Source organism: Heptranchias perlo, chromosome 4 (assembly GCF_035084215.1).
Source record: "Heptranchias perlo isolate sHepPer1 chromosome 4, sHepPer1.hap1, whole genome shotgun sequence".
NCBI lineage: Eukaryota > Metazoa > Chordata > Chondrichthyes > Hexanchiformes > Hexanchidae > Heptranchias > Heptranchias perlo.
In genome coordinates, this window is record NC_090328.1 from 27020563 (window position 1) to 27030928 (window position 10366).

A 10366-nucleotide genomic window follows, 5' to 3' on the forward strand; every position below is an offset into this window, starting at 1 on the left:
GTGTGATTTTGAACTTTTAAAGAATTGTGCGCAATCAACCCAGCCTCGGAACTGCTTAAGTTGATTTGCATGGGAATGTCTGAGAATAGGAGATACCCCCATAAAATCTATCGGGAAGAGAAGTAGACAAGCAGGCAAACAGACTTCATTCATTCAAATTTAGTATTCTGGAAGTCGTTTATTGTAAACAAAATTTTTTTTACAAAAAACCAACAAAATAATTAAAGAGACAGAAGGGAACAGAAAATCCCGATTAGCTCAAATTTTCTAGGAATGTCTTACTTTTTCAGGAATGTATTCCCACAAAAATAAATAGGGGAAAAAATGCATACACGGAGCAAGGTTGTTCTTAAGATGAATGTGCTGTTAAGTATAGTTGTTATTATTCTCTATCAGTTTCTATTTCAGAACTGCTTTTGAATTGTTACATAATCCTAATCCTAATCCTTCCCAACATTCATCCCTCAACCAACGTCTCTTTAAAAAAAAATTAGATTTACTGGTCATTTGTGTTGTCGCTGCTTGTGGAATCTTGCTCTGTGCAAATTGGCTACTGTGTTTGCCTCCATAACAACAGTGACTACGCTTCACTGGCTGTAAAGTGCCTTCGGATATCCTGAGGATGTGAAAGGCACTATATAAATACAAGTTCTTTTTAGCACCAAGACATACAGTTACTGATCTCACCTCTCCCCTCTGATATGTTTTTTTAAAAAATACTATTGGGCGTGGGGCAGCCCAAAAATATTTGGGCTGCTAAGGTTCCCTTCCAGCGAGCTGAAAAACAGGGGAGTGGCAGTTCATTGTTCAAGCAGGCTACGTGCAGTACTCACCACCCGTGATGTGACTGGAACAAAACACATCACATACCCTGCAGGGTATGTTTCTGTTCCCACACTACAGTTGATCAACAGCTGTAAAGTCTGCAATTCAAAGCAAAGGAGAATGAAGAGATACCAGTAAGTGTACAGATGTTTCATTTCTCTTTAGGTAATTTTGCAAATCAGATCAACACCGTTCTTTTTTTAAAAGGTTTATGATACTAATTACACAACAGTAACAATGGTTTATTGCCCACATTGTCCTCACTTGCAGATAAAGGTCGGATGTAGGAAATTAGGCTCAATTTAATAAAAATGGGGTTATCTAATTTGCTGCATTTTATATGGCATTTAGAAATTTTTGGAGCGGGGAGGAGGATAGTTATATGTATCGTGTTGATTCCATCATAATGAGCAGGGCATGGCTAATTGCAGAGTTTGTGCAATGAACCTTTGGCTGTTAAAATGTTTGACATCTGATCTTGTGCTCCACAACTCAGCTCAGGGTTTTTTTTTTAAAAGAGGTGGGAGGTCAACAAGAGACATCTGTCAGATGGCAGCTCTTAATATTCAGTCTTTTGGCTGTATTCCAAGAAAAAAACAGAATTTTAATATGCATGCAGTATAGTCAGAATCAGTTTATTTAATCAGGGAGGGTGCACTGAAAAAAGACTAACCATCAAGACCACTGATTTAAGTTTTACAGGAAAATGGATGGAATTGTGGAATCCAATCCCCAGAATGCTGATACTGATCTATTCAGTCGCCATAAACCAGTAGTCCTGATATTGATCAGTGTGGAATGTACTTGAAATGTTGCTTTGGTTTTGAAAGATTTTTTTTTACTACATTGGTTCTGATGATTCAATGGGTTGACCCATTGTACTCTCAACAAGAGCATGAGATCACGTTAGGATAAGGCTTGTTAAAAAATAAAATAACATTTTCCATTCATTGGAACTTTAGGGGAAGTTTCAGTGCCTATCTGGGTTAAGTTCTCAGTATGAGGCGCTCCCTCAAAATATCTCTTTCATTGAACAGATCAAAGGCAAAATTGGTAGTACTACAAATTTGTTGGTCATCTTTTGTCTGCCTTAGATTTGACAACCCGTCAGTTAACACAGCAGGCCAGAGACTATTATTATTTTGTTGAACGAGACAGTTAATTCAACTCAGCCACAATAAGCCCTGCTCGGCTGATACGCTTTCCCTCATTAACCTACACTGGCTCCCTGTACCCCAACAAATCAAATTGAAAATCCTCATTCTCATCTACAAACCCTTCCAGGGCTTTACCCGACCCTACCTCTGCAACATTTTGCAGTCTTATGTCTCCTGTATCATCTGGCCCTGGGTCCTTTCCATTCCTCCTTCCTCTGCCCCACCACTACTGGTGGCAAAGACCTCTCGGCCCAACTTTCTGGACAACCACCTCCCTAAACAAACCCCCATTACCTCTACTTCTAGCTCCATATAAATGCAAGTTGTTGTTATCAATAATAAAAACAAAAGCATCAATGAATTAAAATATCTGGCACACAGAGTGCTTGGGTATGGGTTTACAATAGTTGCCCCTCGTTCTCGGCCGTGCTGTCCTGGGCCTCATTGAATGGAGGCCAGGCAATAGATAATAACTGGGTTCTGAACTATTCCAGGCTGTTTTATAGAATGTAATGATAGTGTCCTAAATACAACTTCAGTGACCATACATCCAGCCAGAAAGAAGAAAGAGCTTAATTTATATAGCACCTTTCACAACCTCAGGACATCCCAAAGCGCTTTACAGCCAATGAAGTACTTTTGAAGTGTAGTCACTGTTGTAATGTAGGAAATGTGGCAATCAATTTGCACACAGCAAGATCCCACAAACATTGTGATAATGACCAGATAATCTATTCTAGTGATGTTGGTTGAGGGATAAATATTGACCGGGACACCAGGGAGAACTTCCCAGCGCCTCTTCGAATAGGGCCATGGGATCTTTTACGTCCAGAGGCAGACGGTTTAACGTTTCATCCGAAGGACAGCACCTCCGACAGTGCAGCACTCCCTCAGTCAGAAGGAAATTAGATGACAAGTAAAACATCTAAGAACAGGATTAAATTTTTAGGCCCAATTCCCATAGAAACTGTTCTGCATCCAATATGAGCTCAGCTATATGATCAGTTGTTGGACAAGGCTCAACAATAAGTTGATAATGGCTACTTCTACAAGGGCAGAGGTGAAATAGCTTATCTCTTTCAAGTGCCTGCATGCAAGGAACTAAATCATTCCTACTTGCAGCACTGCAGAGTTTTTTGAACAGCATTCCAATATTTACAGAAGAGGGACTTCAGTTATTTGGAGAGACGAGATAAGCTGCAATTGTTCTCCTCGGGGCAAAGAAGGTTAAGGGGCGATTTAATAGAGATGTTCAAAATTATGAAGGGTTTTGATAGACTAAGTAAGGAGAAACTGTTTCCACCAGCAGGAGGGTCAGTAACCAAAGGACACAGATTTAAGATAATTAGCAAAAGAACCAGTGGGGCAATGAGAATTTTTTTTATGCGAGTTGTTATGATCTGGAATGCACTGCCTGAAAGGGTGGTGGAAGCAGATTCAATCGTAACTTTTAGAAGGGAACTGGATATATATACTTGAAAAGGAAACATTTGCAGGGCTATGGGGAAGAGCAGGGGAATGGGACTAATTGGATAGCTCGTTCAAAGAGCAGGCACAAGTATGATGGGCCAAATGGCCGCCTTCTGTGTTTGAAGGTTCTATTATTCAATGACTGAACAGTGATTCATTTCAGAATTTGCTTATCAATCAAATTTGTGTATCTTTTACAATTTTTTAGTAATTTACTAATTCATTCACTTCTATTTCCTGTAGTCTCCCTACATCATATCCCTTCCTTGGCCAAGAGAACGAGTGGAGCCCTACTCCCAGGCCTCTGTCAATACAGCTTCATAATTGGTTACTAAGAGAGAGTCAAGATCACTGCAAAGGTAACCCCATCTCCAGTTTTCCTCTCGCTAGTGAGAAGCAGCTGACCTCTGCTCAGCACTTCTCCGTAACGACATAGTGGACATGGGGAATTGCAGGCATGAATCCCACTCCCTGGATTTCATGGAGCTCAGTGTACATGTACATAACTGTTCTTTCCATTTTCCAGTACAAGAAAAACATAGTCGTATAAAAATATGACTTGGGGCAGTGATGCAAAATGGACGGTATTGCATCTGCCGCCCGTTATATGTCCCATCCAATATTCAGTTCCACAACAGAACTGAATTTTGGAAGGGGTGTATAACTGGCGGCAGATGCAATACCGCCCTTTTTGCTGTTCTTGTGCACTTACTTAAGGTCAGTTGAACAAAAGGTTAGGAGAGGCCTTGGAACAGATCACTCACCCACCCTTTGATCACAGTTGTGTGGCCAAGACAGACCAGTGGAGTAAAAAAAAAATGGAGAAGGATATCTTCAAATAAAGCAAAGGAAAGAAACTTTTCTGGATAAGCTGAATTTTTTCCAATAAAAGGTGTATATATAGGAAGGAATGAGTACGTGAGCAAAAAATGTATAAGTCCCATTTTTTTATGAAGCTCTTAAGATTTATTTAGTATGAATATTATGTAATGGGCTGAAAAATGCATAAAAATAAAAAACATATGTTGACTGACCTTGATTTGTAAGATTTCTAAAAGTTGGTATTGGTTAAAGGGCAATCAGATTATAATGCAGAAATGGTATGAAGTTTTAACCATGGCCACATTGTGAGGAAGCCTTTCATCAATTTGTCTCTGGCTGGCATTGTGTCAATGGCATTTCATAGAAACTGGTGAGTGAAAAAGCAGATGTCAGTTGTATTTCATGGTTCTGGTTCAGAGTCGTATAAGCATTCACAAGTTATTAGAGGTCTAAAAGCATCTATTGCATCTCATCCAACTGAGCCATATAGAAGACTGCTGGAGGGTTGACTTAGCTCCATTCTAATTTACTTTTCAGTTTTATAAAGCTAGACATTATTGTTGACGATGTGGCAGTGGGGGGAAGGCATTGAACTGAGGTCAGGCATTTCTCTACAAATGGGAAGGGAAATCAGATGGTTGTTCCCAGGCTACTCTTGTCTACCGCCACAGGCCAGTTCCAACAGAAATACTGTAGTCCTTAGAACAGGGTCATTGATTATCTTGGGCACAGAGGAGGGGATAGGAGAAGATGGGAGGTCAGCATCAAATTGGCCTACGTTGTAAAGGGTCCAGATTTCCTTAGTGTTGCAGCTCTGTCTTTGGAAGTAAAGGCCAGGCCTGGACTCTCAGGTTGGCCTCCCTTCTGCTGGCTGGGAGGTTGGTATGCCTCCTTTCACCAGGCATACTGTCTGCCTGGAGGATTGCAGGCCGGAGACATGGAAAGTCTTGGCCTGGGAGTGCTCTTCCCCTCAGCCAAACCCCCTCTGGTGTGGGGACCATTCTTGGAGTAGGCAGAGGTTGAATCTCAAACAAGGCCCTGTGGAAATTAGGAGCACAGGCTAGGACCTAGCAAATCTGGGTTCCAGCATATTTCTTGGGCTTTCCACTGCCCTCATGCACAATTTATGGCAGAAGTGTGCCTGAAGGCCTACAGAAATTTGGTGTCCTTGACACATGTTTCATACTGATCAGATAGTTTCAGTGAATGGTCAATGTAAATAGCCAAATCATTTACCACTTTTGTCAACAAACATTCTTTCATCATGCATATGTTCCAATATGCATTACCTTATATTTATCGGCATTATAATCCCTAGAATTTCATAGATATTACAAAACAGAAACAGGCTGTTTGGCCCAACCAGATATGCTAGTGTTTATCCTCCACATGAGCAGTAATCCTGCCCTGTTCCCATATCCCTTTATCCCCTCTTTCTTTCAACTACCTAACCTATTCCTAAATGTTGACATGGGCTCTGCTTTAATCACTAACTCTGGTAATGTGTTCCAGAGCCACACAATGCTCTATGTTAAAAAGTTTCTCCTGCTCTCTGTCCTAAATCTCTTACATTTAATCTTACATCTATGTCCCTCTCATTCTAGACTGCTCAACCACTGGAAACAGTGCATTTCTATCTACTCTGTCCCATCCCTTCATAATTTTAAACACTTCTGTCAAATCACACTGGAATCTCTTTTTCCAACAAAAACAGACCCATTTTTTTCAATTACCGTTTCAATCTGCCCTTCCTGCTTAATGGATCCAGACCCTTTTAAATGCAATCAATCTCTCTTATACTCATCACCAGGCCATTTAGCTTAAGGTGCTCAGCAAATTTTATTAAATTATTATAAGGCATACTCTCCTACATATCATTCTGAAGATCACGAACAGCGGAACGCCCAGTACAGACCCCTGCGGAAGTCTGCTAGTCAAAGCTGTCGCTCCCTTCCACCCCCGCCCCAATTAAAGTTATTCCCATTTCTCATTACCTTATGTTTTTGATTGCCAAGCCTGATTCAATCCAAAAATATCAAAGTCTATGATTAAAAATCAATGAGTGTTTTGTGGAGCAAAAATCTACTTAGGTTACAGGATCCTGGAGAAAAAAATACAGTCAGAGGGAAGGCTAAGGATCAGAAGGGTTTATTCTGTACAGAAATAGTATTCAGAAAAACAGTCTGGTTTCCTGGCTCCCTGAAAGTAAAAGTTTAAAATATGTTTGAATGTTTTTCATTGAAGTAATGAAGCATTTATTCAATAACCTACATAATAATAGTTACTGCACTTCACTGTGCCAAGCAGTTTGAGACAATTTGATGTGACAGTCTCTATATAAACTCAACTATTATAGTCAAGTCTGACTAAGATTACACAGCATTTTGATGCACTACCTATTCTATGCAGCCTTCATTCAAATAAAGTTTGGCTTCTGTTACTTACTTCCCCAGTACACAATGCTGGCAGTTACGCTGGGACCGCGCCCACTAATACCCTCCAGCGCTGACCCCGCCAGAGTTTGTGGGGTCTGTGGAAGGGCAACTTATTTGCATGGGGCAGGTGGCCTACCCTTTGTGGCTACAAACTCCAACCCCTTCATGATTTGGCCATGTCCTCACTAGTCCCCTTACACAGGGGGCCGATCTGTTTTTTTTTTATTATGAAATTTCTTCAGTGGTCCAGGCTGCGTCCCTGGCTTGGACCCCATCTGGAGTCCAATATGTCAATGCAAACACTGGGTAACAAAAGTGGAAAAATGTATAATTTCCCATCATTGATATGTTTCACCTGAAGACCATAAAAATGCACCAGAAATATAAATCTAGAAAATAAATAAAATGGGATTTCAATTTTTAAGCTATAATTCATAGAACAGATATGTATTAACAAAACCATTTCTACTCTGTGCTCCTGTGCAAGACACAGAAAAGGTGCAAAATACTTAGCAGAGATGTGCAGTCAGCATACAGTCCACAGTGTTTCCTCATTCCACGATGGGTGCTAGTTTAAATTTTAAATCAGCAGAAGAAGCTGTAGCCTTAATAAAAATAATGGGTGAGACACTCGACTGAAGATTAGGTTGGGATGTTACTGAGCCAGAGTCATATCCACTCACACAAGGATTAAATACAATGGGACTTCTCACACAAGAGAAATTCCCAGAAAAAAAAATGCATGAAATAATGAGTGAGATGAGAATATCAGTGAGTGTTGCATATTGAATCATTTAAAGACCATCTTTAAGATTCTTACAGCAAATGGTTTTCATATGAATTAACAGTACATAGGATGATACAATCTGTTGCTTGTTCGTCACAGAATAACTAACCCTTCCAGAATTTCAGCTATTCAAGCCTTCTGATACCAGAGATCTCAAACACATGGAAAAAACATTAATATGACCCTAGAGGTTAGATCTTGGAAGGAGGAGGCCATAGGGGTGGGGGGAGGAGGGTTACCTTCTGTTTCATACATTTGTTGCAAATACATTTTACATTAGTCACATTTTGCAAGAATTACAGAATCACAAGACACCCTTAAAGATTTAGTTAAAATTATCGTCCACTTTTTAAGTAAAAATGGACTGATACGGCCTCATTTAAATATTAAAATCCCTTTTTAAAGTTGGGGGTCACCGAATTTTACATCTGCAGGTGAGGCTCCATCACAGTGCAAACCTCAGTCATAAAAACTGGCCGCATTGGAAGCCCAAGATCTAGCCTGTTGAATCAGGCTTCTTAATGGCAGACGGCACATTTTTTTAAGAACAGTTTTTTGGGCGTTTTCTTAGATCCATACAATAGTTGGTTTTGCTGGGTGGTCTTCCATTTTGGCATTTGTTGGGGGTTTGTTTCCTACTGATACTTTCCTTGGCTCCTGTTGGTTTTGATGTTGCATCTTGGAAAGAGGTGAGGATGGATATACTTTTGGCGGTTCCCAACATACTGCATAATTGACATGAGGAAGAGAAGTTCATTAGGGGGCCAGCACATGCAAATGCAATGACTCTTTAGGCATTTTGGTCACAGTACCTCGAGTACCTGTATCTGGGCATGTCAGAGGAAAACTGCTGTTGCCGTCCCAACTCCATAAGATCAGCTGCAACAGAGACGAAAAGTAAAATCAGGCCGGGTGTAAAATGGGTGGCGGATCCAATCTTGTTAGTTTCATGTGGGCGGATTAGGTTTAAATTACCTCTTGGTCACTATTTGAGGTAACTTTCTAATGTTATGGTGCTTGAGCACAGTTTGAGAGCTGATTAAAGTGCAAGTTACAGCACAGCAATTTAATTAAACTGACTTTTCCTTTTCCAGCATAAAACACACAGAAATATTTATTGCAACCACAGTTCATAGGACCATTCTCTAATTCTTTTTTTACAATATCATGTGTTCTTTCTTGGCCAAATCATTCAATTCACTGCATCTACCCACCAATAATAAATTATGCTAAGTAGACCTGATATATATGCAAATACAGTTTATAGCTGCAAAGACGTTCCCCATAACCCAATTACTGAGTCGAAAGCAATTTTTGGATCGCCATGGAAGTCATTTTTTTTCTCTGTTCTGATGTTAGTCAGTGGAAATGTGCTGGTGATATTTTAGGACACAACCACAGAAATCCTGGTCTCAACTTTTTTTGTTCAGCAAACCATTTCTCACTCTTTAATTTTCTGACAAAACTTAAAGAACTGTTTTTACGTGGGGGAACTGAGTCCCTTGTTCATCCATTTTATGTCATGTTATTTGCCTGCTGTTTTTTCCTTTGATTTTCTCTCGTGGTAATTTGAAAAAGCTGGAGCAGACCATATAACCCTCATGTGGTCCAGTTATTGTTTAAATCCTGTTTATTCATATTGGGAACCTCAATGATAGGGAAACACTATAGGTAGAGTAAAGAACAGCAAAGAATGCAATACAAAACTCTGGTCGGAGTTGTTTACAGACCTGCTGATAGTAGACATGTAGTGGAGGGGGGAGGGGGATGTATAAATATAGAGTTCGGGGAAGCACGTAGCAAAAACAAAGTTGTTATAATGGGAGATTTAAATTTTCACAGACTGGGCGAAGCTGAACAGCTCAAGTAGTAAAAACACTGAATTAGTAGAATGTATTCAGGTCAGTTTTCTAGAAAAATGGCCTAGAAATTCGAATGTGCAGTGCCTGTGGCACTAAACGGCCTCCTAAGCTTCCAATATGGTGGGCAGGAAGCACATGCTCATTACGAGCTAGAAATGTGCCGTCCGCCATGTTGGGAAAGGCTAAAAAGTTGGCGTGCGGTGCCCACGCCTGAAATAGGCGTTAGACCCTTTGCCTGCATAACATTACATTTCAATGTGCTTCATTGGCTCTGATGGTGTTTTGGGATGCACTAGGGACGTAAAAGATGCAATATTTAGTCTCTTCCCTTAAATTGAATTATTGGAGAATTCAGATTTGTTTTTGTAGTTTTCTTTTACATTGACATTTTATTTACTTTGGTTAGTTCAAATTACTGGATAATTCTACATTTTTCAGCAAAAAATGACAGTATTAATAGGTACAGGCTTTCGTCTATGAAGATGTTACAGTTCCAAGTGTTTATCAAACTATTTCTCTAGCGACTGCTTCACTCCAGTTCCTGTAAGCGGACCTTCATCAATGTGATCCAAAAGCTTGGCCCAGATTTTCCCTCATCGATGATTTTGGCGATAAATTGTGCTCCCCAATCCTCCAGTGGTGAAATTGCCAAATGTGACTGGAAAACTGATTGAATACATCACAGCAAGGATGGTGGCGAATCAGAAATGGCGCAGCCAATGGCCAATGAAGGGATTTAATTTTATGGAAGGGAACCGATAACGGCCATTCTTCATTTTTCTTCATAGTGGTTTGATTTTTTTTAAAGAAATCATGGGGTAGAGTTTCTGCTTGTTTCCACCAGTAACATCAGCACTATCTGGGCAGAATCATAGAACCATAGAAAGTTATGGCAGAGAAGGAGGCCGTTCAGCCCATCGTGCCTGTTGCGGCCGATAAAGAGCTATCCAGCTTAATTCCACTTTCCAGCGCTTGGTCCGTAGCCCTGTAGGTTACAGCACTTCAAGT